The 26,637-nt window shown below is 34.4% G+C and overlaps 1 pseudogene across 1 annotated transcript; it reads right to left on the bottom strand.

Annotated features, from left to right (window-relative positions):
- Positions 1–839: 839 nt before the first annotated feature.
- LOC149563026 (AT-hook motif nuclear-localized protein 16 pseudogene) lies at positions 840–26,335 on the bottom strand (annotated as a pseudogene). The gene is made up of 2 exons (XR_016364012.1): positions 24,993–26,335; positions 840–993 (listed from the first exon to the last, which is right to left on the bottom strand). The product of XR_016364012.1 is annotated as an AT-hook motif nuclear-localized protein 16 pseudogene (transcript).
- Between the last annotated feature and the right edge of the window lie 302 nt (positions 26,336–26,637).

Here is a 26,637-nt window from a genome sequence, read left to right as displayed (position 1 = left end):
TCCCAACTTTGAAATATTTCCATGTCCTATTGGAAACACCTACAAAATAAAAATTATAAAAGATAAAAATATTTCATCATCCTCACTTTAGGCTTATACTTATCTTCCAACTACAATCTTGTCCTTACTTGACCTTGAATCACTTGTATTTGTCTTTCCTTCATTATCTTAATCTTTGGTTTGCTGCTTTCTGGTAATGTGAAAACCATTTGTTGCTGCCCATTAATTTTCAGCAACAATTTAATTACATATACCATCTATACTAAAAAATACATTTGTGGCTCCACCAAATACACTTTCCAATGAAGCTCCTCTTTCTTGTCACCATCAACATGCTATATCTCCATACGAAGAATACACAAATACTTGAGACCTTTCATATCCCATAACCAATTCTTCTATAGTCTCTTCTCTTCAAATCAACTCATATTTCCTAATCTGAATTTCTTCTTCTTTGCATTTCATTCCAGTACTCAACTCTAAGGCATTAAAATTTTCCTTCAAATTCTCTATTATAAGAGTATCTTGTTGCATATTACTTGTTTTCATAGCCACATCAATTTTTTCATTGCATCCTTCCAATGGACAACTCTTTTCTTCATTGGTAACCAAATTATCTATTTCATCTTCACATGCCTTTGTATCCTCAAGAAATGACTAGTCCAAATTGCTATTCTCCTTATCCATATTTTTCATCAATTCCTCTTTAGCCTCTTTAAATTTTATTTCTCTTTTTAAGTTCCCTCATTAGAAATCTTTCTTTCTCTTCTATCTCTTGGTTCATTCTAGTTTCCTCTTCTCTCTCTTTTTCTTTTAACTTCCTTTCTTTTCTTTGCCTCTTCTTTCTTTTTTTTAAAATCCCAATATGAAACCCATGCATCTAATAGTATCCTCTTATCATGAGAAAAATCTCCTCTTGTGAACATTTTCTCCTATCCAGGTTCTTTCCACTCAACCTAGTCTTTTGGCCACTCTACAAGTTCTCTCCTCAACCTATCACAACAAAAACAAACTCACAATTCATATTTGTCCAGACCTTTTGCTAAGCTCTAATACAAAAAATTATGTAGAGGTACACCTTTTCAAAACTTTTTTTGAGATCAAAATTCAAGAAGCTTCAATAGTGGACATTTTCAACCAAATTAAAGAGCTGAAAAATATCAAAATGCTCCACAAGTATTTACTCATAACTTTTACAAATGACATGATATCACAAATTAATTTTATGATATTTATTTTGGATGAGCTAAACATGTTTTCCCCAATTTATAGCTCAAAATGATAATTGGAATAAAAGTTATTGAACTTTTCCTAAAACTGCTAACTCTAGGCCAAATTTAGACTTGCAATCACTAAATTGGTCATAACTTCTGTAAAACTTAATATAATTTAGATAAGCTAAAACCAAAAGAAAGCTAACTCAAATAAATTTATGAAAATATAATTTAGAGGTCTGTATCTTTTCATATGAATTTTTACCAATAGAAATAACATCTGGATTTCTAAAAAAATTCATAGAAAATTGTCATAAAACTCACAAATACAACCGTCTCCTTTTTCCACTTCTTTTAGATTCCTCGACCATTACATTCTTGAAATCATGACCAATAAATCATATTTTAAATTATTTTAAAATTATATTACTAACATATTACCCCTCAAGACTATTCACCTTCTCCCTTACATGATCTTTACATAATGTCAATATTTTATGATAATTGTATTACCTATTTGAGAATTTTCATTTATCTTGACAGTGTGACTCTAAAAATAATAAATGGACATATTACATATAAATTAGGATTAAATTAGTCATTTTACGTCAATAATTCATTGTTTAATCATGTTTGAATTGTAAGACTCTAATTGACTTTACAACATGAAATATGTCTTGAATCTTCATCCAATGTGTGCTATTGCACCAAATACACTAGATTTTGAGTAAATGTGGTTATTAATAAAACCCTCTCAAGTAGTATTTCTTTAAAATCAAAATGGGGGAGTTGAAATCAAATGATTAACTATGAGAATGTTGACTTGTACTAATAGAAATGTAGGAAGTATGGGACTATTGTTACTGATTTCCAACTATTATGTAGGAAGAGGAGAAAATGAAAGGGAAGGAGGTTGTTGTCAAGAAATGTGTGCCTAGTGAAGAATTGGGGTATCCCCAAGACCCACCCTACCCCTTGTGGGGGATGTAGAGAAGGGGATTGATCAGCTAGATGCTTACCCATTTACACAAAATATTGAGATGCTTATTTTCTCTCATGAGAAACCAAAGAATAGGGAAGACCAAAGTGGTCATCTGGAAGAAGGACAAATATCCTTTGACACTAGTAGAGGAGATGTGGATGGGGATTTTCCCAAGGAGGAGTGTAAAACCATAGTGATTGAATGTTTATCTCCCCAAAGTAATGACAATCTTATGAATGAAACTCTTCCCTTTTGAACCCCACAGACTACTGTGGAGAGCACACAGCAATGACCAGTTATGTCCATTGGATGGATTGATTGTCCCTCCCCAAAGGGTACTACAATGGTATTTATACAATGCAAGAAGGACTATTTTCTCATTTCAAACCTCTCTTAATCATTTGTGGATAAAGGACATTGGCAGTAATCCAAGAAGAGAACTAGCGGACAGCCGAACATGGATGTGGGCTCAAAGACAAGAACTAAAAGACCTCTAGCAATAGTTGAAAGAAAAAAGGTAACTTCCCAAGACATTTCTCTTGGGAAGAAAAGGACCTTGGAGGATATTCAAAAGGGTAGGAAATGAAATTTATTGAATGAAATATTATGGGCCTTAATAGCCCAATTAAACAATTTTCTTTGAAAAGTATGATATATGATCATAAGGTAAATATTATCCTCATTCAAGATGTGAAAATGAATAAGCATAACTTTGATAAAGTAGCAGGATACATTTGGAAAGGTACTAAGTATTCCTAAAGTGAAGTGACTAGTTCCTTTGAAGGAATTGCAACCATGTGGAATCTCAATAGACTTGATGGGGTTAAGCTCTATAACCACCCACTTTTTTGGTTGTAGCCTTTGTTAATAGGTTAGTGACTAGGTCCTCATTAATTTTTATGCTTCTAATACTAGTGGGGGAGAATGCAAGTTTTGGAAGACACCTCTTTCTATAATAACAATTGTAAGGTGTTTAAATTCATATGTATGGTGGATTTTAGTACTCCTCAATACCCCTAAAAAAATTAGTGAACTTCAGGGACTTCTCAAAGAGTATGCATGATTTAGCTGGATTCCTTAGAAGGATTGATCTTTTTGATATGGATTTTTTGGGAGTCCCATTCACCAGTCCAACAATTTTATAGGCCACAATTGTATCCAAGTTAGACTAGATAGAGTGCTCCTGCAAACTAATAGGACCATTCCTCCTTACACCTCTCTTCATGGGTTTCCTAGGATTGTCTTAGACTACTCTATGTTCCTATTTAATTGGTTGATTAGACATTCTAATAGGAGGAAACCCTTTAGGTATGAGATAATGTGGCATTCACATCCTCAATTTAGGGACTATATTTGATGTAGGAGCATCTTAGGTTTCCTTGAAATCCTACACTTTTTCTCTTTCTACTAGTGACTACCAAGTTCTTAGTTGTTGTTGAGTTCCTTTTGTTGCTGAGTGAACTCTTTGGATGTTGAGTCATTCTCAATTGATGCCAAGTGCCAATTTCTAGTTGATGCTGAGTGCCAGTTTCCAATTAATGTTGAGTGACAATTTCTAGTGTGTGCTGAGTTGTTTGTGTTTTTGGTTCTTAGTGGGAGCCAACTTGTGTATTTAATTTCAATCATGAATTTAATAATAGGATCTTATTTAGGGATGAGTGTTGACCATTTTGAGGTCAACCTTTTTGTTATGTAATGTTCTAAAATCTTCTATAAGCCATTGTGGAAAGTATGAATAGAATGCTTAGGCTTAGATTAAAGAATAGAACTTAGAGGGTTAAAAGGGAATGCATATGTGTCTAGACATGCAAATTTAAAGCCAAATTGTGGATCTAGAAGTTGTATTTTGTATCTGGCTATAACCCAAAAGACCTTACAGTTGGGCATGTATGAAGATATTTTGATGAATCAATAAAAGTATTGCACTCTTCTTCCTCCTTTGGTTGTTGTTCTTTGCTATTGCTTCCATTGTGTTAAATCTTGTAGGGTGGTTTGGATAATGGGTAAACATTTAGCCCTAGTTGTTCAAATCTACCTACGTTAGGTGGTATCAAAGCTTAAGGTTCATCCTTATGGAGATTGCATAGCGTAGAATCCTAATTTGGATTTGGTTGTATGATGGTAGATCTGTAGATTTGACCTATAACTTGTAGAGGATTACAATCTTGTAGGAACTTGATTTGTAAAAATGGTTCATGGTAGAGAAAATAATGCTAATAATGCTATATTGGATCAGTTGAGACAAATTGTAGCCATATTAGATGTTGTGGAGACAACCCAGAGGAAAGGAGCACATCTTGATGATGTAAGTGATGATGAAGTAGCATAACCAAACCATAATCCAAAACCTCAAGAATATCAAGATGAGGAAATATTGTTGCGGGTGTTGTCGAAGGAAAATTCAAAGCCTACAGTAGAAGCTATTCCATATGATGCAAAATTGGATACCAATACTATGTTGGATTGGATCTTTGATATGGAGAATTTATTTGAGTATGAAAAAACCCCTAATAATAGAAAGGTGAAGATTGCAGTCACTAGGTTGAAAGGTCATGCATCGCTATGGTGGGAACATTTGCAAATTGATAAACAAAGGAGAGGAAAGGAAAAGATCAAAACTTGGCCAAAAATAGTGAACATGGTAAAGAACAAATTCCTTCCTACTAATTACTAAGTTAGCTTATTGAGAAAATGCCAAATTTGAGGCTGAGAGACATAAGTGTGAAGGAGTATACTGAGGAATTCTATAGATTGGACATTAGATCTGGACATGTGGATGATGATGTTGAGAAAAATACAAGATACATAAATTAAATGGATTAAGATCTGGAATTTAAGATGAAATAAGTTTTGTGAAGTTAGAAAGTGTTGAAGAAGCATACCAATATTCCTTGAAAGTTGAGGAGATCTTAGAAAAGAAGCATGAACAAAGACAAAGAGGTAGAGATGGTAGATTGCAGAGAGGCAAAGGTAGATCCTATGGAAAAGGTGGCAGATCTAACAATTTTGTGCAAGACAAGGGAAAATCTGAATGGAAGAATGATTGCAAAGGCAAGACTGAGTGTTAAAGGTGGTGATTCCTATCGAGGAGATACTAGTTCTTATCGTGAAAGAGGTAATTATTATTCTAGAGGTGGCTTCCATGGTAAAAGAGGGACATAGATCTTTTGAATGAAGATCCTCTAAAAGTGGACAAAGTAACATTAATGATGTGATTCAAGGAGATGATAAGGGTTCACCAAGTGGACCTAAGGTTGGAAAAAATTTGATGGTGAGAAGAACCTTATGTAATAAGGGAAGTAATGAGGAACCTATTTTAAGGAGAATTCTTTTCAACACAAGATGTAAGATGGCTGGAAAATGTTGTAAAGTGATCATTGATAGTGGAAGTTCTACAAATTTGGCATTAGAGGAGTTGGTTACAAAGTTGGAATTTCAGAGGCTAAAACATCCTAAACTCTATCATGTTCCATGGATCGAAGATGAGCATAAGATATTGGTAAGTGAGCAATGCCTTGTGAAGTTTAAAATTGGACATTACTTTGATGAAGTTTTTTGTGATATTATGACCATGGATTGTCATCATGTTTTTTTGGGTAGACCTTGGCAATATGATAGATATGTTGTACATGATGGAAGATTGAATCAATATACTCTTTGGGTAAATGGGAAGAAATAAACATTGTTGTCTTTGATTGAAAGTCCAAATGAGGTCAGTTGTACTACAATAAAAGTTTGCATGGTTAATGGAAAGCATTTTGAAAAGGAAGTAATGAAGAATCAAGTTTGTTTTCTTATAATTCCTAGAGGACCAAGTTTTGTATCAGAAAACAACATTAGTCGAGCACCAGATTGTGGTGGCCAAGTGACAATAGAAACTAATGGAAGTCAAATACTAGAAAAAATTAAAAATTTGCTGGAGGAATATAAGGATATTGTTCCTGAAGATATTCCTAATGGTTTACCTCCAATGAGAAGTATAAGTCATTGTATGGATATGATTCCTGGAGCTTGTTTGCCGAACAAAGCACCATATAGATTGACACCTACAGAGAATGAAGAACTTAACAAACATGTGCATGAGTTGCTACAGAAAGGTTTGATTAGAGAAAGCTTGAGTCCATGTGTTGTACCTATTGTATTAGCACCTAAAAAGAATGGAGAATGTGTACTAATTCTAGAGTTATTAACAAGATAATAATGAAATATAGGTTTCCTATGCCAAGGATGGATGACATAATGAATTTATTGAGTGGAGCAAAGTATTTTACCAAGATTATTTTGAAGAGTGGTTATCTTCAGATCAGAATTAGATAAGGTGATGAATGGAAGATTACTATCAAGAGAAAAATGGTTTGTATGAATGGTTGGTTATTCCTTTGAGTCTGACTAAGGCACCTCATACTTTCATGAGGTTGATGCATGAAGTTTTGAAAAGATTCTTGGGTAAGTTTGTGATTTTTTATTTGGATGACATTTAGATATTTAAAAATACTAAGGAAGAACATTTTGGGCATATTAGGCAAGTATTGTAGAGGTTGAAAGAGGAAAAGTTTTTGATTAATATGAAAATGTGTTCTTTTATGCAAGAGGAGATTGTGTATTTGGGATTTGTTATTTCAGCTAATGTATTGAACATGATTCCTGAGAAGGTTAAAGAAATTTTGAAATGGCTTACACCTAAGAATATGGGTGAGGTAAGATCATTTCATGGTTTGGCTAGTTTTTATAGAAAGTTTATAAAGAATTTCAGTTTTGTTTGTAATGCTATGACTTAAACAATGAGGGGAGATAAAAAGGTATTCAAGTGGACACATGGTGTTGATAAGAGTTTTGAGACTTTGAAACAAAAGGTTTTTGAATTACCTATATTGGCTTTGCCTAATTTCAACAAAGTATTTGACATTGAATGTGATGCAAGTGGTAATGTAATATGAGTTGTGTTAATTCAAGAAGGTATGCCTATTACTTTCTTAAGAAAAAATTTGAATGATGCTAAAAGGAAGTATTATGTGTATGATCAAGAGTTTTATGCTATTGTTCAAGCATTGAAGAAGTGAAGATATTATTTGATTCCTAAGGAGTTTGTGTTATATACTGATCATAAAGCTTTACAATACTTGGGAAGTCAACATAAATTAAATCAGAGACATATGAAGTGGGTTGATTGCAAAGTTTCACATTTTTTATTAAGCATAAGAGTGGAGTTACTAATAGAGTTGATGATGCATTGAGTAGAAGACATTCTTTCTTGACTGAAATGAAGGTTGAAGTTATTGGTTTTGATGAAATGAAAGAGTTGTATGATGCTAATCCTAATTTTTCTGAGGTGTGGAGAGAGTGTAGAGCACCAAATCTGATAGATCACATAAATAAGTATGATGAGTATTTCATTCAAGAAGGTATATTGTTCAAAGGTATTCAGTTGTGTATTCCTAAAAATTCTACGAGGTTGAATCTGATTAATTAAAAGCATAGTGGTGGATTGGCTGGACATTTTGGAATTGATAAGACATTGAGTTTGCTGAAAGAGAAATATTATTGACCAAAAATGTATAAAGATGTTTAGAAATTTGTTAAGAGCTATTGAGTTTGTCAAGTTGGAAAAGGAGTGAGTTAAAATATTGGGTTGTATACACCTATTACTATTCCTGAGAAACCTTGGAGTGACATTAGTATGGATTTTTTTTCTTGGATTACCTAAGACAGTGAAGGGGTATGATTCTATATTTGTTGTAGTGGAAATTTTTTTTAAGATGGCTCATTTTATACCATGTAAGAAGACATCAGATGCTGAGCATGTTTCTGAACTTTTCTTTAAAGAGATTTTGGGATTGCATGGATTACCAAGAAGTATTATTTCTGACAGAGATAGTAAGTTTGTGGTTATTTTTGGAAGAATATGTGGAAGAAGATGGGTATTGAATTAAAGTTTAGTTCTACATTCCATCCATAGATAGATGGACAAATAGAGGTCGTAAATAGAAGCTTGGGTAATTTATTGAGATGTTTAGTTGGAGACAAGCCAAGCAATTGGGAGATGGTATTGGCACAAGCTGAATTTGCATACAATAATTTTGTGAATAGGAGTATAGGAAAGACACCTTTTGAGATTGTTACTAGAATGAAGCCAAGAGGAGTATCAAATTTGAGGGATATTGCTGGTGAAGGAAAGAAAAGTGTTGCACAAGAAGAATTTTCTGATTATATGGAGTCTTTGCATAAGGAAGTGAAGTTGAGATTGGAACAAAGTAATCAAAAGTATAAGGAGAATGATGATCAGTATAGAAGACACCATGATTTTCCAGTTGGTGATGAGGTGATGGTTCATCTAAAGAAAGGAAGATTCCCAATTGGGACATACAATAAGTTGAAGATGAAGAAGTTTCATAGTGGTAATGCTTATGAAGTTGAGTTATTCGATGATATGGATATATCTCCTATCTTCAATCTTGTTGATTTATACAAGTATCATGAGCCAGATGAAGAAACTATTATACCTACCGATTACCCTAAGAAATAGATTAAAGAAGTTGAATGGATATTGAGTAAAGGAATTTGTAAGAGAACAAGAGGAAAAGATTACTATGAGTATTTGGTGAAGTGGAAGAACATACCTATTGAAGATGCTACACAGATTTCACAATTTGAGTTGGATTTAGCTCAGGTTGTGACACTTGCATGATTTGGGAGAATCATTTTCTCCAACCCTAGTTGTCTAATGTAGGAGCATCCTGGGTTTCCTTGCAATCTTGTACTTTTTCTCTTTGTACTAGTGACTAATAAATTCTTAGTTGCTGCCAAGTTCCTTTTGTTGCCGAGTGAGCTCTTTGGATGCTGAGCCATTCTTAGTTGATGTCGAGTGTTAGTTTCTAGTTGATGTTGAGTGCTAGTTTCTAGTTGATGCCGAGTACCAGTTTCCAGTGTGTCCTAAGTTGTCTATGCTTTTGGTTCTTAATGGGAGCTAACTTGTGTATTTAATTTTGATCATGAATTTAATAATAGGATATTGTATAGGGATGAGTGTTGACCATTTTGAGGTCAGTCTTTCTATTATGTAATGTTCTAGAATCTTTTGTAAGTCATTTTGGAAAGTATAAATAGAATGTTTAGGATTAGATTAAAGCATGGAACTTAGAGGGTTGAAAGGGAATGCATATGTGTCTGGAAATGCGAATTTAAAGCTAGATCATGGATTTAGAAGTTGTATTTTGTATCTGGTTGTAACCTAGAAGGCCTTACAGCTGGGCATGTATGAAGATATTTTTATGAATCAATAAAAGTATTGCACTCTTCTTCCTCATTTGGTTGTTTCTCTTTGTGTTTCATTTTTTTGTGTTAACTCTTGTAGGGTGGTTTGGATAGTTGGGTGAGCATTTTGCCCCAGTTATTCAAATCTTCCTACGTCAGTATTTTTAATTGATGAAATATATGGGTTCAACATATGACTATGTTTGACATAACCAAGAAACTTGAGAATATTAGAAGGGAGGTTGTGGCTTAGAACAAGTCCTACTTTGTAGATATTTTCAAGCAGGAGAAGGAGACAGAAGGTATATTAGAGGATATTTAGGAGGGTATAGTGAAGGGATACTTGTCCCTTGCAACTCATGAGGAGGAACTGATCTAGTGAAGGAAATTAAAGCAAGTTACTAAAAGAGAAGAAGTCTTCTAGAAATAGAGATCTATAATTTAGTGGCTCACTAAATGAGATAGGAATACATATTTCTTTAATAGATCAACCTATAAACATAAGAAGAGGAATGCCATTCTAAAGCTATTTGATGGTAACAATGTTGAGATTACTAATGAGGAAGAGATTGGGGCTTGGTTCACTACATATTTCTAGCAAATATATAAGCCACTTATGATGCAAGAAAATAATAATATAGAGAATTCCTTGTTGAATTCATGAACCTCGTAGTCAATGATAGAAAAAACCAAGATTTGTTCAGGAATGTACATATGAAGAAGAGGTTACAGAGGAAGTTTTTTTTTCTATGCCAATGTTTAAAGCTCTAGGTCTAGATTACTTCCCCCAACCTTTTTCAAGCAATTTTAGGATATCATTAAATATGAACTAATGCATTTGGAATTCGATTTTATTAGGATGGGTAGAATCATTAAAGAACTAAAAATAACCTATATTTTATGGTCCACAAAATCAGAGATCACACTCAGTTGGAGGAGTTTAGACAAATCACCTTGGGAAATATCATATATAATATTTTGTCCAAGGTTATGGTAAATCACATTAAGCCTATTCTAGGTAAAGCTATTAGCCTTACTTAGAATGGTTTTTTTTCTTGGGTGTCAAATTTTGGATGTGGTGACAACCTCTCATGAGGTTCTTCATTGTATAGAGAAGAGTAGAAACTTAAGTATGGAAATAAAACTTGATATATCCAAAGTATGTGATAAACTTAGGGGAGAAGGTTTATCTAAAATTATGGGAACATTTTTCTTTCAAGAGAGTTTCATTTCTTATATTGGGTAAATGATTAGTGTGATTCAATTCTCATTTCTTGGAAATGGATCTCTAGGACAATTCTTTAAATCTAAGAGGGGACTTCGAGAGTGGGACCTTTTGCTGCCTTATTTATTTATTATAGTTGAAAAAATTCAAGGGAGAAACCTTCTTATTTCTATTCAAGAAAATATTGTAGGAGTCAAACTTGTCATGACTCTACTACTAGAGATTTTACAACAATTTTTTTGACTATACTCTTTGATATGGTATGTCATCTATAAAGGAAGAGAAACCTTGGAAGAAAATTTTGAATCAATATGCAAAGTTCTTTGGACAACATATCAATTATCAAAAAAAAAGTTGTATTTCTTCAACAAAGAGAGAGATCCCCAATAGAGGATAACAAGGGAATTGAATTATCAAGTGGCTTACCTCCCCAACACCTATCTAGGTATCCTCCTCATGGTGAAAGAAATTACCACTCAATTCTAGAATATAGTGGTGGAATGAATGTAAAAGAAGTTAATGGGTTGGAAAGGTAACATGCTTAGTAAAGTCCAGAAACTATAACTCATTGTTTTCTCTCTTTAGAGGATCTCATTCTACTCTTTGTCCTTATTTAATTTATCATTTCATTCAAGTGACATTCTAGTAAAAATATTGAGGAAATTTTTGTGATTGGGAATGAAGAGGGGAAAAAAAAAAGAGCCTTGTGAGTTGGGAGAAACTATGTTGACCAAAATATCAAGGGGGTTTGAACCTAAGGAGAATATGGGATTTAAATAAGGCCCTCATGACTAAAATAGGATGGAGATTGGTCTAGGATTCAGTTGTATGGTACAAAATTATGAGATCTAGATACTTGAGGGAGGAGCTTTTTAATAAGGTTTTATACAAATAAGATCTCTTGACTGGATCAAGGATATGGACCAATATTATCAAGAATAGGAAGAACTTAATAGAAGGGATCAAATGGAGCACTGGGGATGGAAATTTGGTCAAATTATGGAAATACAAATGGCTTAGAGACTCTTCTCTAATCGATACTAAGTTTTATGTTTAAACAGTAATAGGGTGGCTAACTATGGAAACAAGGAAATTAATTATATTGAAATGACAAATGAAGAGATCAACATGGACAATCTTAACCTAGCTAAGAAAGCACTCTAGGAGGAGTTGAGGAACCTCTTGAAGGATACATGTATCCCTTCCTTCTAGGATAGAAATAAAAAAAATTTGGACAAAAAATTCGGGGGGCACTTTAGTGTTAACTAAGACTATCTTAGTATTGTTGGAGAGGAAGGCTCCTTGGAATGTAGATAAGTTTGGCAATCTCATTTCCTTCCTGAGATTAACTTATTTTGGTGATCTTCTATGCATAATACTATACCCACAATTGAGAAACTCCAAAGGTGTGGTTTCAAAATGGTTAATTGGTGTGTGTTGTATAATTGTGAGGAGAGTATGTCTCAATTCCTAATTCCTTGCTCCTACTCTATTCAGATCTAATAGAAGTTATTTAATCATATGGGGATCTTTTATGTCTTGAATAGTGATGCTTAGTGATTCATTTTAGGTTGGAAGTGTCCCTCCCACCACCTCGTTATTAAAATTATATGGAAACCCACCCCCCTAGACATATGTTGTAACATTTGGAAATAGTGAAATAACGATATATTTAGGGATAAATTTACACTCTAAAGGTGGTCTTCTAAAGAACTATGGCCCTAATTAGAGAATATATTATGAATTGGAAATTGATACCTCCCCTAGTCATCCAACATAAATAGATAATTACTAGGTGGAGGTGTGGGATATATTTGATCTACTTGAAACAATGGACAACACGAAAGCCTAGAAAAAGAAGGGCACTAAATGGAAGTCACCACACCCCACCCCCGCCCCCACCACCCCGTGACTAATTAGTTGAAGCTCAATTTTGATGGATCTAGGATAAATGGAATAGTGACTACTGGAAAGATTATATAAGATGAACAAGGTAATTGCATAAAGGTTTGTGCAGGAAAATGTGGAAAATTATCTAGAAATAAGGAAAAAGTGGCAAATCCTCTTTGGGGTTTGGAAATTCCTTTTAGTTTGGGCATTCATAATCTTGTGTTGGAGGGTGACTCCTTACTTGTTATTGAATCCATTAAAGCGGTCTTCAAGATGAGCTGGAACGTCATGACAATAATAAGGGATGCACAAATATTATTAAATAGGATTTTTGAGACCAAAACTTGGCATGTGTAACCATGAAGGAAGTCACGTGGAAAATAGATTGGAATGGTAGGATGATAGAGCTATAAATAACCATATTTGGGAAATGGAATATGATCTTTCAAAGATCATTTCATCTCTTGTTCATAAAAATGGACTTTTCATGTAAGGATGGACAATTTAAATAAGGGGTTTGTGGGAGTCGTCATTATTCTGGCATCTTTCAAAGTGGTTGTTGTGATGATGAGTTTAAAATAGTTCACTTTTTGATTTAATTTCTGAATTATGACCTTTCATGCTAAGCATAGGTTTGTATCCAAAGGAAAGATTTGAAATATTTTTTTTCAATCCCAAAGGATGGTGATTTCCAACTATTAATGAGGAGATGAAGTGGCATGATAAGAACACATTTTATTTTGGTTTCATATATGAAAAACCCAAGTGTAATCAATATGCCATACTCATTTTTATTAAAAATTTGTGTTTTCATGAAAGGAAAGGTTTTTCTCAAATTTCTCTATGCATATTGCTTGAGGTTGTTGGTAGAGATGACAAAAGTTGTGTATGATTTGGTGGTTGATCTTAGCAAGAAGAAATAATGGAGAGTGCCAATGCTCAAATTTAGAAACCAAGAATTGAATATGGCATCAAGAAGGATAAGGCTACATCAACTTACCTGAAGGAAGGAGGTCTAATTCCATTTATGGAGTGCATTAAGAGGCCATACAAGAAGGTCTCCTAGTAATTTGTAAACTCTTGGAAGAACTACTCGGTGAATATTAATAAAATTTTAGTTGAAATCACTGAGGAGTTGATAGGGAAGGCCAATAATCTTTCTTTGTAGGGAAAAAGATGGAGAAAAATAGTCAAGGGTCATGGATGAAACAATCTTGAGAATTATATTTCAACCTAATGAGGATCCTATTCATTTTTGCAATGTTTTTTCTCACGACAAGCTTGCAAAACCCAAGGATATGGTGTTCTATGTGATTATGAGGTACATTACCATGGAAGAAATGTATAAGGTGATTTACTATTATCATTTCCCCATTCTCAACCACTTTAGGAATAAGAAGTGTATCTCCTTTCCTTACATGTTACTACATTCTATAGAATATTATGTTTTGAGCACATGCAAGAAGAGAGAAGAGGGTAAAAGTTTCACTATTTACTACCAAGGATTAATGTTTTGATTGTTTAACTTTTATAAAGGTCTCCACCCTCTGATTCCTATCTTGACCCATTATCCACTGAAAATAAAATATGTTGCCCAAATTTTGTCCCCTTTTGGAAAAACCTATGTTGGTAAGGAGTCCTTTTCTACTATTAGGAATGTTAAAATGGATAAAATTTAGGATTTAGATGTAGAAAGTATAGGAGCTATAGCCAAAAAGGGTACTGATATGTGTAGGAAGAGACTAAGAGAGAAAAATCCCTTGACCATTCCTAGTAAAGAAACCTTTTAATTTTGATTCTATAGTGAACTCTTGGAAGAAAGGTGGGCCTAGACCTAAAAGGAAATCACCTAAGAGAAAATATAGAGAAGGCAATGAGGAAGAGATAGCTAGTGAAGATAAGAATGAGGAGTACATTGGTGGGGGTCAAGATAGTCCTTTGCCTTCCCTTGTGTTTGATACTTTTAAAACCAAAAAAAATTCCATGGATTCTATGAAACAATGTGATATAGGTGACTAGGGGACAATCCCTTTTAGGATCCTTAATATGGAAGGGAAAAACCAAGGGGTGGATAGAAAAATGGAGAATCGGGGAGATAAAATTGTGGGGGTAGTAATCAAACGGAGGAGAATACAGTGGGGCATGACAATCAAAAGGAGGGGAATGTTGGGCAACATTCTATGACTAATAAACATCCTTTGGTTAACCCAAAATTTACCAAAATCATAAAATTTGTCACTAGTCTAATCAAGATAAATGAGGATGTAGAAGATAAGTTTGATAGGGTGGCCAAATTTTATGTTCTTGAGATGCATTTTTTTCAAACCATCATTCATCTTCTATAGGTTGGGAAGAAGGAGAGAAATAATGTGAAAGAAATGGGGATAACCCATTTGTTATATAACATTTTGGCTAGCAACTGGTAGTGACTACTATTGGAGAAATCGAAGAACCAAAAGAAGGAGAATTGGCTCTTGGTCTCTTTCTTTTTCTTTCTTGTTAATGTTTAATAGCTTTTACTTGGCCCATGGAGCTTCCTTTGTTATTAAGCACTAGACTTGTTTCATGCCCATAGACATAAACTGGGCTAGTTTTATTTATAATTCTGATAGTCTATTAGTTATTAAATGTAGTAAATTTAATTATAGAAATTTTTTTGTTTGGGGGTTTTTTATATTAAGGAAGGGGGTTGGTTAATTGTTTGGTAATGACTTACACCTAATCTTTAGCCTTCTTTTTCTATTCTGGGTCAACCCCTATTGTGGCTACTTATTACTGTAAGAAAATAAAAGATTTGAAATGGGAGTTATATTTTCTAGGTTGTCCTTTCCCCAAAAATAAACAAATAAAGAAATAAATTGAAAATTCATTTGAGATGTCTAATACCCACTATCTAAAAGTCACACTTTCACAACAATATCATGCATTTGTATGACCTCCATGTTTTGAGCCAAAAAAATCTGTTTTCTAGATCCTCTTGTAAAAATATATGTTAGACATTGGAAATTGATGAGGACATTTATTTTTTCCTATATATTAAGTTAAACTAAAATTTTATCAACCATAAGTACTATTTTGAAAATTCCTCATGTAAAACTACCAAATACTTATTGTGTTTCTTTCTATTGATCATAACATTCAAAAAATCATATACATGTGTAAATATATGTGTATGTCTCTCTCTCTGCGTGTGTGTGTGTGTGTGTGTGTGTGTGTGTGTGTGTGTGTGTGTGTGTGTGTGTGTGTGTGTGTGTGTGTGTGTGTGTAAATATACATATATATATATATATATACATATACATATATTATACATATATACATATACATATATTATACATATATACATATACATATATTATACATATATACATACATACATACATACATACATACATATATATATATATATATATATATATATATATATATATATAGTTAGTTAGTTAGTTAGTTAGTTAGTTAGTTAGTTAGTTAGATAGATCGATAGATAGATATAGCCACTACCATCACTATTTTAGAGACATGTAGTCTCAAAGAAACAGTCAGCTCCACTAAGATTCGCCTACATCTACATATCATCAATAATGAACCAATAAAATAGTAGAAAGTATTATTTGTATGCATGTCATGTTGAACGCATATGACAAATACTAATATTCATGAGAGTAATTACATTGGTCAACTCCCTAATACAAAGAGGAATTTTCAGTAGATAGTCACTCAATCAAACACATGAAAATAATAGTCATCATTGGACTATTAGGTACTACCATTAGGTTGATGTCAAAATAAAATGAATTGAAGCCCAAAAGTTAAGAAAGGGCCTTACGATTTTTCTATATATTATATGATATGATAATTTGGATCATAAAATGTAATCATACCTAATAAATCAACATAGTTGAATATGAGTTGAAGATGATATGACCCACACAACTCTTGTAAAAAATCGTTAAATTATAGGTAAACAACTATATAATGCATAGTCATTGACCCCAAAAAATGTACGAAGATGAAATGAATAGTAATAAGATTTAACTAATAACCCAATTAAGATCAATAGAATAAATAAATATCTATAAGGATTACTTTAATTGTTTATAAATGAAATTAGTTCATCTATGTGTAATCATTAAGAAAGTTTGATAATCAACACTTATCAACATTTGCAAACTTTGAACAACATGAACTTGACACCTTAACATAGGGTCCTCTCTTAAAATATAGACCATTTTGAACTCTTTTTACTTGAGAAGCTCTCTATAAAAAAATCCCTAGTGTTTACATCTCTTTATTGTTCTATGTAATTGCCATTATTTTTCGAACATATGTAATATAGATAATTACCATATTTTTCAAAAATATCCCAATGTAATTTTCTACTAGTTTGAAATGAACACTCTCGTTTAATAACTAATAGTGGATATATATCTTATTTTTTATTAATTGTATGTCTATTTAACTAACTATATCAAATTTGTCTGACTATTAATAAAATTGATCTACATAAATTTAACTTTGAGAATTATTATACATTGAACAAAATCTTATCTTTTTTTAAGAAATATATTTTTATAAAAAGCATGATGATATGAATATGTTGCTAATTTAAATTAGCTAAAAAATCTATAAATAATATTAGGACTTTGTACAAATCATTGAAATGAGAAATGTAAAGTATTGTAATCTTCATATATTTATTCATAAATAATATTGTGCTATTCATACTTGAAGAGTTAGATGTGATTATATTATGGAGGAAATAAATATTTCTATGTTCTCTAATTTTTCTTAGATTTAAAAGTGTATGATAAGTTTAATATATCCTTAGTTTATGATATTTGATTAAAATGTTAGAATCGTATTAAAGTTATAAATATAATATAACAAATGATAAATAACAAGATGAGTTAAGACTACAATTAATTTAAACTTTATATCTATTTCAAAGTATAATATAAAATAAAATATAAAAAATGTAGAAGTATTTATAAAGGGAAGTATCTACAATAATCATTTTTAATTTTAGAAACTATTAAATATTTCATAGTGTTAATATTATTAATTAATATAAAATTAATATCATTTATTAAATTCTTTTTAAACAAGAACCTACAATACAATGATAAATTGTGAGCTTCTTATTAACTAAATTAAATGATTAGTTTTTGTTGTACTGTGTTATTTTGGCTCCCAACAAGATTAATACTCAGATTAATATACAAATGATTTAATATGGATAGAAGCAAAATTTTATGATTGAAGTTGGAGGTTTATTGTATATTACTTTATTCATCTTATAAAAAGCCATTAGTATTAAAACATTTGAATCTTAGAAGAAGAAATATAGAAGAAATACATGGAACTCACAAAATGCTTTTGATATAATATATAATAGACATACAGCGTTCTCTACCGATTGAAATGTGACTCCAAAACTTATAAACCTTCAAATGTATCCCTAACCAACCTCCATTATTTGCTGAGTAAGACGACAGTCACTTATTTGCGAATAGTAACTTGAAATGTATCCCTAACCAACCTCTATTATCTGCTTATCTGCTCAGTAAGACAACAGTCACTTATTTGATAATAGTAACCGGGGTACTACATTTACAATAAGTATTCGATTAAATTCATTTTCTTTCTTGTATAGTAAAATCAAAATATTAATTTTCCTGAATTCAATCTTATGAGATCTGTGAAGTTAGTCCGAAGAGATCATATAGCTCTGCAGTTTGACTGTGTCTATATTAATGTTAAGATTTCATGCAATCTATCATACTAATGATGTTAATTCTTGTATTTAATTGTGTAGTTTTTCTAACGGTAACCTTATGATCTGAATCACACACTCACACGATCAACATACATCTATATGCGTTGTATAAGAGGATTATAAATGACAAGATGAACGAAGTTCTAAAGTGATAGCGGAACACTGGAATGCTCTGACTAAGTGGGATAAAACCATATTCCATGACTACCCAGTATTTATTCTGGGAGAAGATAGGCATTACTTGTTTTCTCACTGATACTAAAATGATAAGGTTCTACTTCCCTTGTCACTCCAATCTGAATCTTAAAACCCTGAAAAATCAATTCTCAAAAAAAAATTGCTCAAGATTTTGATAATAAGAAGAATGAACAAACATTTTAATTAAGGGATTTGAGACGGGACATGGCTATCCTTCTTACAAACTCTACAATTGACCAATTTTTAAAAAATGGAATACATTATGGATTTTTTTCTAAAATTTCAGCATCTGGTCTTTGTGATCTGCATAGTTTGTAGTAGAAAACAACAAACAAATTGAAAAAAATCACTAGTTTTCATGAATCTGGAAAAAAAAAGATTTGACTTTGTTTTGTCTTTGGTACACTTTTTCTAAAGATTAGCCTATCCCTATGAGAAACACTAGGGCATTCAAAGTACATAGACGTGTTGCAATATTGGAATGTTTCTAATATTGGATTGATTCTTTCATTTCCTGTAGCTGTTTCCTTTCCTATAGCTTTATGCATATGGCACACAACTATATATGTACCTATACTGTTTCCTTTCCTATAGCTTTATGCATCTGGTGCACAACTATATATGTACCTGTATAGTTTTATGTGAATATAAGAATGGAAAATATTCTTCTTGATTTTTGATTTTGAAGTTGGTATCAGAGCTTTGAAGCTTGAATCATTTGTATCCCTTCATTGAACCATGGTTGATTTAGATTTGGAAGTATTTGAGAGCAAATCATTTGAGAGAAAATCTGCTCCCATTATTATTCAATCTGAAGGTTCATCGTTCAAGGAAAGGATTACACTCGATGAAACAAACTATGATTTGTGGTCTCAAATCATTGAGATGCATATTGCTGAGAAGGAGAAACTCTCTTTCATTCATGGTAACTCACAACCACCTACCCAGAAGGATGATGGATATGAGAAGTGGTATGTAGACAATTAAAAGGTCAAAAGATAGCTATTAATATCTATGTCCATAGAAATTATGAAGTGATATAGATATTTGGGAAGCTCTTTCTAAAGCTTTTTATGATGGAGCAGATGAATTGCAAGTGTTTGTCTTGAATCAAAGGGCTTTCTCTGCCAAATAGAATGGAAAAAAACTCTATGTGTATTATAGAAAATTAACAGAGATTTTTGGTGAGTTGGATCATCATGATAAAGTGATCATGGAAAGTGAGAATGATGATGAATCTTATCAAAAATCAGTTCAGCAATAAAGGTTGCATATTTTTCTTGCTGGATTAGATGGTGACTTCGAACAAGTTTGTGGTGAAATTTTGAGAAAGGATCCTATTTTTGAATTAGAATCGTATTATGCATTGTCCCCTGTGAATCTATTTGACACACAAAATGATTGGAGAACCAAAAAAGATGAAAGCTTCAACCATGGTGACTCGAAACTTATCTAATCGAAATAGGCCTCCTCAAAACCTACCTAAGATCACTAATGGTGTTGTTAAATCCACCTACGAATGCACCCATTGCAATCAAATTGGTCATACGAAAAGTCATTGCTTTGAACTTGTTGGGTATCCAGAATGGTGGGATCGTAGCCGTGATTCACAAAAGAAGAATTCCAAGAAGACCTCTAGTGTAGTGTTTGTTGAAACAAAGACAAAGGATAATGTTGTTGGATAGATCTCAGCATTAGCAACAATGGCAAGTAATGGTGGTAAGTCTTTAACTATGTCTAAAAAAATTTTAATAGTGCATGGATAATTGATTCAGTTGCTACAGATCATATGACGTTTGATTCTAGATAGGTCTCATCCCTTAAACTATCCTCACAAAAATTTGTTTCCATTACCATTGGATATCTAACCCCAATTATTGGAGAAGGATCCTTACCTCTCACTGATATTTTGAATCTAGATTCTATTTTAGTGGTTCCATCTTTGGATTATAATTTGTTCTCAGTTTCCCAAATCACCACTACTTTACTTTACTTTGTGTTGTAATTTTTTGGTCTGATTTCTATGTGTTTAAGGACATCCAAACAAGGAAAAATATTGGTTGTGGTGTTAGGCAAGAGATGTTTTATTAATTAGACTTGGTGTCAAAGAGTTCGGACAAGCTACGTCAAGCTCTAGTGATAGATGGCTCTGAGGGGGACAAGCAGAAATCTAAAACATGGTTATGGCATCAACATCTAGGACATGCTTCCTCTGGTTACTTGAAGAAATTATTTCCTAGTTTATTTGCAAAATTTGATGTTTCTAGCTTTCGGTGTGATGTTTATGAACTTACAAAAAGCCATCATGCTTCTTTTCCATTAACTTTGAATAAAAGTCTAGTTCCATTTATGATCATACATTCTGATGTTTGGGGTCCATCCAAAATAACTACCTTGGGTGGATCATGTTGGTTTGTTACTTTTATTGATGATTCTACTAGGATGACTTGGGTGTGCTTAATGAAGTCTAAAAGTGATGTGAACTTTTTATTTCAAAAAAATTATAACATGATTCGTACTCAGTACAATGCACAAGTTCAAGTTCTTCATAGTGACAATGGAGGCAAATATTTGAGTTTTGAACTTCAGCAATATCTGGAAGCACATAGAACTATTCATCAAACTACTTGTTGCAATACACCTTAGTAGAATGGGGTAGCCGAGAGAAACAATCGTCACTTGATGGAGGTTGTCTATGCTTCTATGATAGAAGCCCATATGCCATTATCCTATTGGGGCAAAGCACTTACCTTTGCAACATATTTGATCAATTAGGTACCCTCCAACACTATTGATTTCTAGACACCATTCCAGGGTCTCACTAAGATGGTTGTTGCTCTAGTTGTCCCAAATTTACCTACTGACATCTTTGGTTGTGTAGCTTTCATACACCTCCATAAGCATTAGCGCAACAAGTTATCTCCTCGAGCCATGCAATGTGTCTTTCTAGGATACACTACTTATCAAAAAGGGTATCAATGCTATCATCCTCCAACTCAATGAATGTTAATTACATTAGATGTAGTTTTTCATGAAGACTTGACATATTTTTCCTCTAAGCCTAAACTTCAAGGGGAGTACTAGAAGGAAATTCAGACTCTAGACTATGATGATGAAAATGTTCACATCTCTAAAGATGTAGGTAGCTTGGACATCTCTAAAAATGTGGATAACACCTTTGAAGATGTGGATGTTCACATCATTGAAGATGTGGGTAGCTTGGACATCTCTGAAGAAGGGGAACTCTCTAAAACTGTTAATTAAAAAGTAGGTGAAACTTTGGATCAAAGTAGTGATGAACACCCAAAAATTGAAGCTGTGGGTCCACCTCCATCCAAGTCCCTCACACCACACCAATCGCTTACCAAGGATGTTTTTGAACCCTCTAGAAAATAGCTACCTCAGCATCTCACCAGAGGTATCCCTAAATCCACATATGAACCCGAACTTTCTAGTAAAGTTAAATATCCTATGAGTCATTATGTATCTAATCATTGTTTGCCAGAATCAAATCAGTCATTTATAAATCAATTATCTACTATATCTATTCCTTACAATGTGTAGGAAACCTTAGTTGATCCCAGGTGCAAAGCTGCTATGAATCAGGAGATGAAATCATTATAGGAAAATAATACCTAGGAACTTGTTGACCATCCACCAGGAAAGAAACCAATTGGATGTCAATGGGTTTATACTGTTAAGTACAAAGAAAATGGTACAATTGAATTCTTTAAGATGAGACTGGTGGCAAAAGGGTACACCTAAACCTATGGGATCGATTATATAGAGACATTTGCACCTGTAGCTAAACTCAATATAGTATGAGTCCTTTTGTCTCTAGCTACAAACCTGGGTTGGCCATTACAACAGTTTGATGTGAAGAATGCCTTTCTACATGGAGAGTTGTCTAAAGAAGTCTGCATGGAACTCCCACCTAGCTACATGATACCAGAAATATATAGTCTGAAGGTGTGCAGATTAAAGAAGTCACTATATGGGTTGAAACAATCTCTGAGGGCATGGTTTGGAAGATTCACAAAGTCAATGAAAGCCTTTGGCTACTGTTAGGGTGATTTAGACTAGACTTTATTCATAAAGAGTTAGCAGGGTAAGATCTTTGCACTTATTGTGTATGTGGATGACATGATAGTTACACGAAATGATCCTAAAGAAAGGAGGGCTCTACATGATTACTTGTTCAGAGAATTCAAAATGAAAGACCTCAGTCCCTTGAAATATTTCCTTAGGATTGAAGTCTCTTGATTTGATAAAAGGATTTTTCTGTCTCAAAGAAAGTATGCCTTAGACTTGTTATGGGAAATCGGCATGTCAGCATGTCAACTCGCTGATACACCAGTGGAAGAAGGATTGAAGTTATATATTGAGTCTAATCAGGTACCAGCTGATAAAGGAAGATACCAAAGACTTATAGGAAGATCAATGTAATTAGCACACACAAGGCTAGACCTTGCCTATGCATTAAGTATTGTTAGCCTATTTATGCATAATCTTGGAGAGCAACATATGAATGTAGTTATGCGCATTTTGAGGTGTCTAAAGTCTGCTCCTGGAAAAGGAATTTTATTCACTTTAAAATGAGGATTATCAAAGTGTGGATGCATATACTGATGCTGACTGGGCTAGAGTAGTAGATGATAGCCGTTCTACTTTAGGTTATTTCACCTTTGTAGGAGGTAATCTCATTACATGGAGAAGTAAAAAATAGAATGTTGTTGCACGATCAAGTGCAGAGGTAGAATTTAGAGGTATGACACTTGGAGTATGTGAAGTGTTGTGGCTAAGACTTCGCCTAAGAGATTTGGGTTGTTCACCTAGGTGGCCAATTCAACTATATTGTAACAATAAAGCAACATGTGATATTGCTCATAATCTAGTTCAACATGATTGTACAAAGCATGTGGAGGTAGATAGATTCTTTGTTAAGGAGAAGTTGGATGAGAAGATTTTGGAGTTGCCTAAGATTCGATCAGAAGATCAGCTGGTCGATATTCTTACCAAAGTAGTTTCAAGTCGAGTGTTCTCATAGTTTTTGGACAAGTTGGGCATGTGGGATATCTATGCACTAACTTGAGGGGGAGTGTTGCAATATTGAATTGTTTATAATATTGGATTGATTCTTTCCTGAATTGATTCTTTCCTTAACTATTCTTTCCTAAATTGATTCTTTTATTCTTTTAGCTATTTCCTTCCCGTAGCTTTATGCATATGGCACACAACTATATATCTGCCTGTACAATTTTATGTGAATATAAGAATGAAAAATATTCTTCTTGATTTCTGACTTTCAAGTTAAAGCATACTGTTTTAATGCATAGTATTCAGCAGTCTGGGAGAAGACAGATATTAGATTATGTCTTTCGCTTTTAGTACATTATTAGAGTTCTCCATTTTGCCTAAACTTGGCAAAGATTTAGGTATATAATGTTAAAATTAAAGGTTTCCGTGGAAGAGATATTTCCGGTTGAAACAAATGCTTAAACCAAAATCAAAATTACAAGTTCGAAACCCTAATTGCATTGTCCTTCAGTAGTGGACGACTGACTTGTCACCAATCAAATGCATCCATTGCAGGCAATTACTTGACTGCTATAAATGACGGGCTTCTTTCGAAGCAATGTTTCCAAGGCCGAAGAAACCTTCAGTAGAGAAACATGTCGCACAAGGGGGAAACGATCTATAAAATTTCTGGATGCGGACAATATGTACTTTGAACAAAATTGTAAAAAATAAATATAATGGAGCATTTGTTCTTATGATCTGTAATTGTAATTTAAAAACAATCACTAGAATTTTTTCAAAAAAAAGTTTTAATGCATTATGCCAAACATAACCTGCTCGTATTTTTGTGGTAGAGAATCCCTGTAGGGTTATGGTTATGTACTACCAGGCAGCTGTCGATATTGACCTAGGACAAATTTTGTACCGATAGAATCAGTATTGTTGCGAGTACTTTCCGAAGCCCAAATCAGGAAACGAGAAGATGTGTGTGAGAACAAAAAAACTACGTGTACAGAACTGATAGAGACGGGCTATTCACTGCAGCAATAAATACCATCGTTGTTTCCATTTCGGCTCATGGTTTTGGATTCTCCATACGTCACGTCACACATAACAGTAATGGTCGATTTTGGGATTGTCTGGTCAGGAATTCAAATACTCAGGTTAAGTTTACAGACGTTTAACATGATCGTGTTAGGAAATGTTTGAGAACTAAGGCTTCAGATATTGGCAAAACATAAGAACCCATATGAATGACGGGGGAAAAAATAATTCTTTACAGACGAAAGTAAAGTACAGTTTATTGAGCAACGAAAACCATAATCCTTCAACTTGATTTTGTGTCTTATACTCATGTCTTGCCAATCATCTCAATTCCTAAAGAAAGCAATGAAACCAGAGCATAATTTGTACATAATATATGAATGTGCTGACCTCGAAAAAAAACCGTCCGAATAAATCCTCCTCCTGCTGCTACCGCCACAAATTTGGTATCAGAACGGAGGCCTAGCGGGAGCCCAAGCATAGGCATCGGAAGGAAGCTGAACGTTGAGCAAATTAGGCGGCAGGTTATAAATGGGCATATTGGACGGATCCGTTAACTGCTGCTGCGAACCGGGTCCTCCTCCATTGGGATTCTGCATTTGCACGGGGTCTTCCTCATCCAAAGGAAGCCGCTCATAAGTAGCATTCATGAAAGAAGCCGCAATCAGCACAACTGGACCAGAGGCCATTAGGGCTCCCACAACGTTCCCTCCCACAACCTGCCCTTGTCCGCCTGCCAAATAAATGGTCAACCCCGTTGCCCCAGGCGGCGCAGGAGGCGGCATGAAGGCACCCGACAGCGAAAGAATCTCGAACCTTCCATGGAGCGTAATAACCGCGCCCGGCGCAGTCGGTTGCCGCAGCGTAACATTGGCCACGGTCCCGCTGCCGCTCAGAATACAAACCCCGCGCTGCCGCCGCCGGGCATAAGTTGCCAAACTCTCGCCCACATCGCAGCCATTTGCAATCTCAAGAACGTGAGCCCTCAGAGCGTTTGCGCTGTCCCGGGTTATAATGATTGGCGGTTTGGGTTTGTTTCTCGACCCGGGCGGGCGCCCCCTTGGACGCCTCCCTCCTTCCCCCATATCTTGCACTGCCAAACTCTGTTCGTTCTTGTTTCCGTTGTTGTTGTTTTCGTCTCGCCCCCTCTTCTGGCCCCTGCCTGGGCCACTGTTACCGCTGTTCTCGTCGTCTGAAGGTGCGTGGAGATTGAGAGAAGTGGGCAGCTGAGATGTGAAGTGGGCGCCTGGATCCATCCCCGCCAAAGACACATTCCCCGCCCACCACTTGGCCGCTGCCAGGACTGATTCTCAGCCTTCACAAAGAGTCAGTCCTTAGTGTGATGTTTACAATAGAATTGCTTGGCTGCTGGCAGGACTGGTTTTCACACTTCACAAACGCTTGGTCTGATTTTTACATCAAGAGTACGGAATCATTATATATCTAGACACAAGATAGTCCTTATTCTCCTCCTCCTCCTACTCCTACCACTTTCTCATGCACTAGAAACTTTTTCACAGACCGGTGAAGTCACACCATAGTTAACCTAATTGTGGCTCTGTAAAAGGAATTTCAGAAACCTCTGCAAGTACGAACTAGTACGTGTTGGAACTTGGAGCTGATGATAACTGTTGGTGCCGATTCAGGAAGATAAAGTTGGGGAAAGATTGGTGGAGACCGTGTGCATTGAACGGCCAGAGGCAAAGGCAAAGGGGAAAGAAATTCGATGGTGCAGTGAAGGAATGAAAGAACTGGGGCAGGCGCTGTATATGATGATGGTGGGTTAGGGTTTGGCATGGGTCATGGTCACGCATGGTAATTGGCAAGTTGGAGCCTCACAGCCCCGGGCCCGATCTTGTCCGTTTCTTGTAGACCACTATCCATTGCTACTTCTCCTTTTACCTTCCCGATCACGTGCGAGTTGTGGTCAAACCCAAAGAAGAGACGCCACGAGGCAACACTCTTGTAGCAAATTAGAGCGAGGAAAAGCCATTCATAGCCATTATTTGGTCTCTTCCCCTAATATTGGTGAAAA

This window comes from Cupressus sempervirens, chromosome 4 (genome assembly GCF_028749045.1).
Source record: "Cupressus sempervirens isolate cs-2001-9-10 chromosome 4, ASM2874904v1, whole genome shotgun sequence".
Taxonomy (NCBI): Eukaryota; Viridiplantae; Streptophyta; class Pinopsida; order Cupressales; family Cupressaceae; genus Cupressus; species Cupressus sempervirens.
Note: the sequence above shows the minus strand (reverse complement) of the source record. Positions and strands in the feature narration are given on the sequence as shown.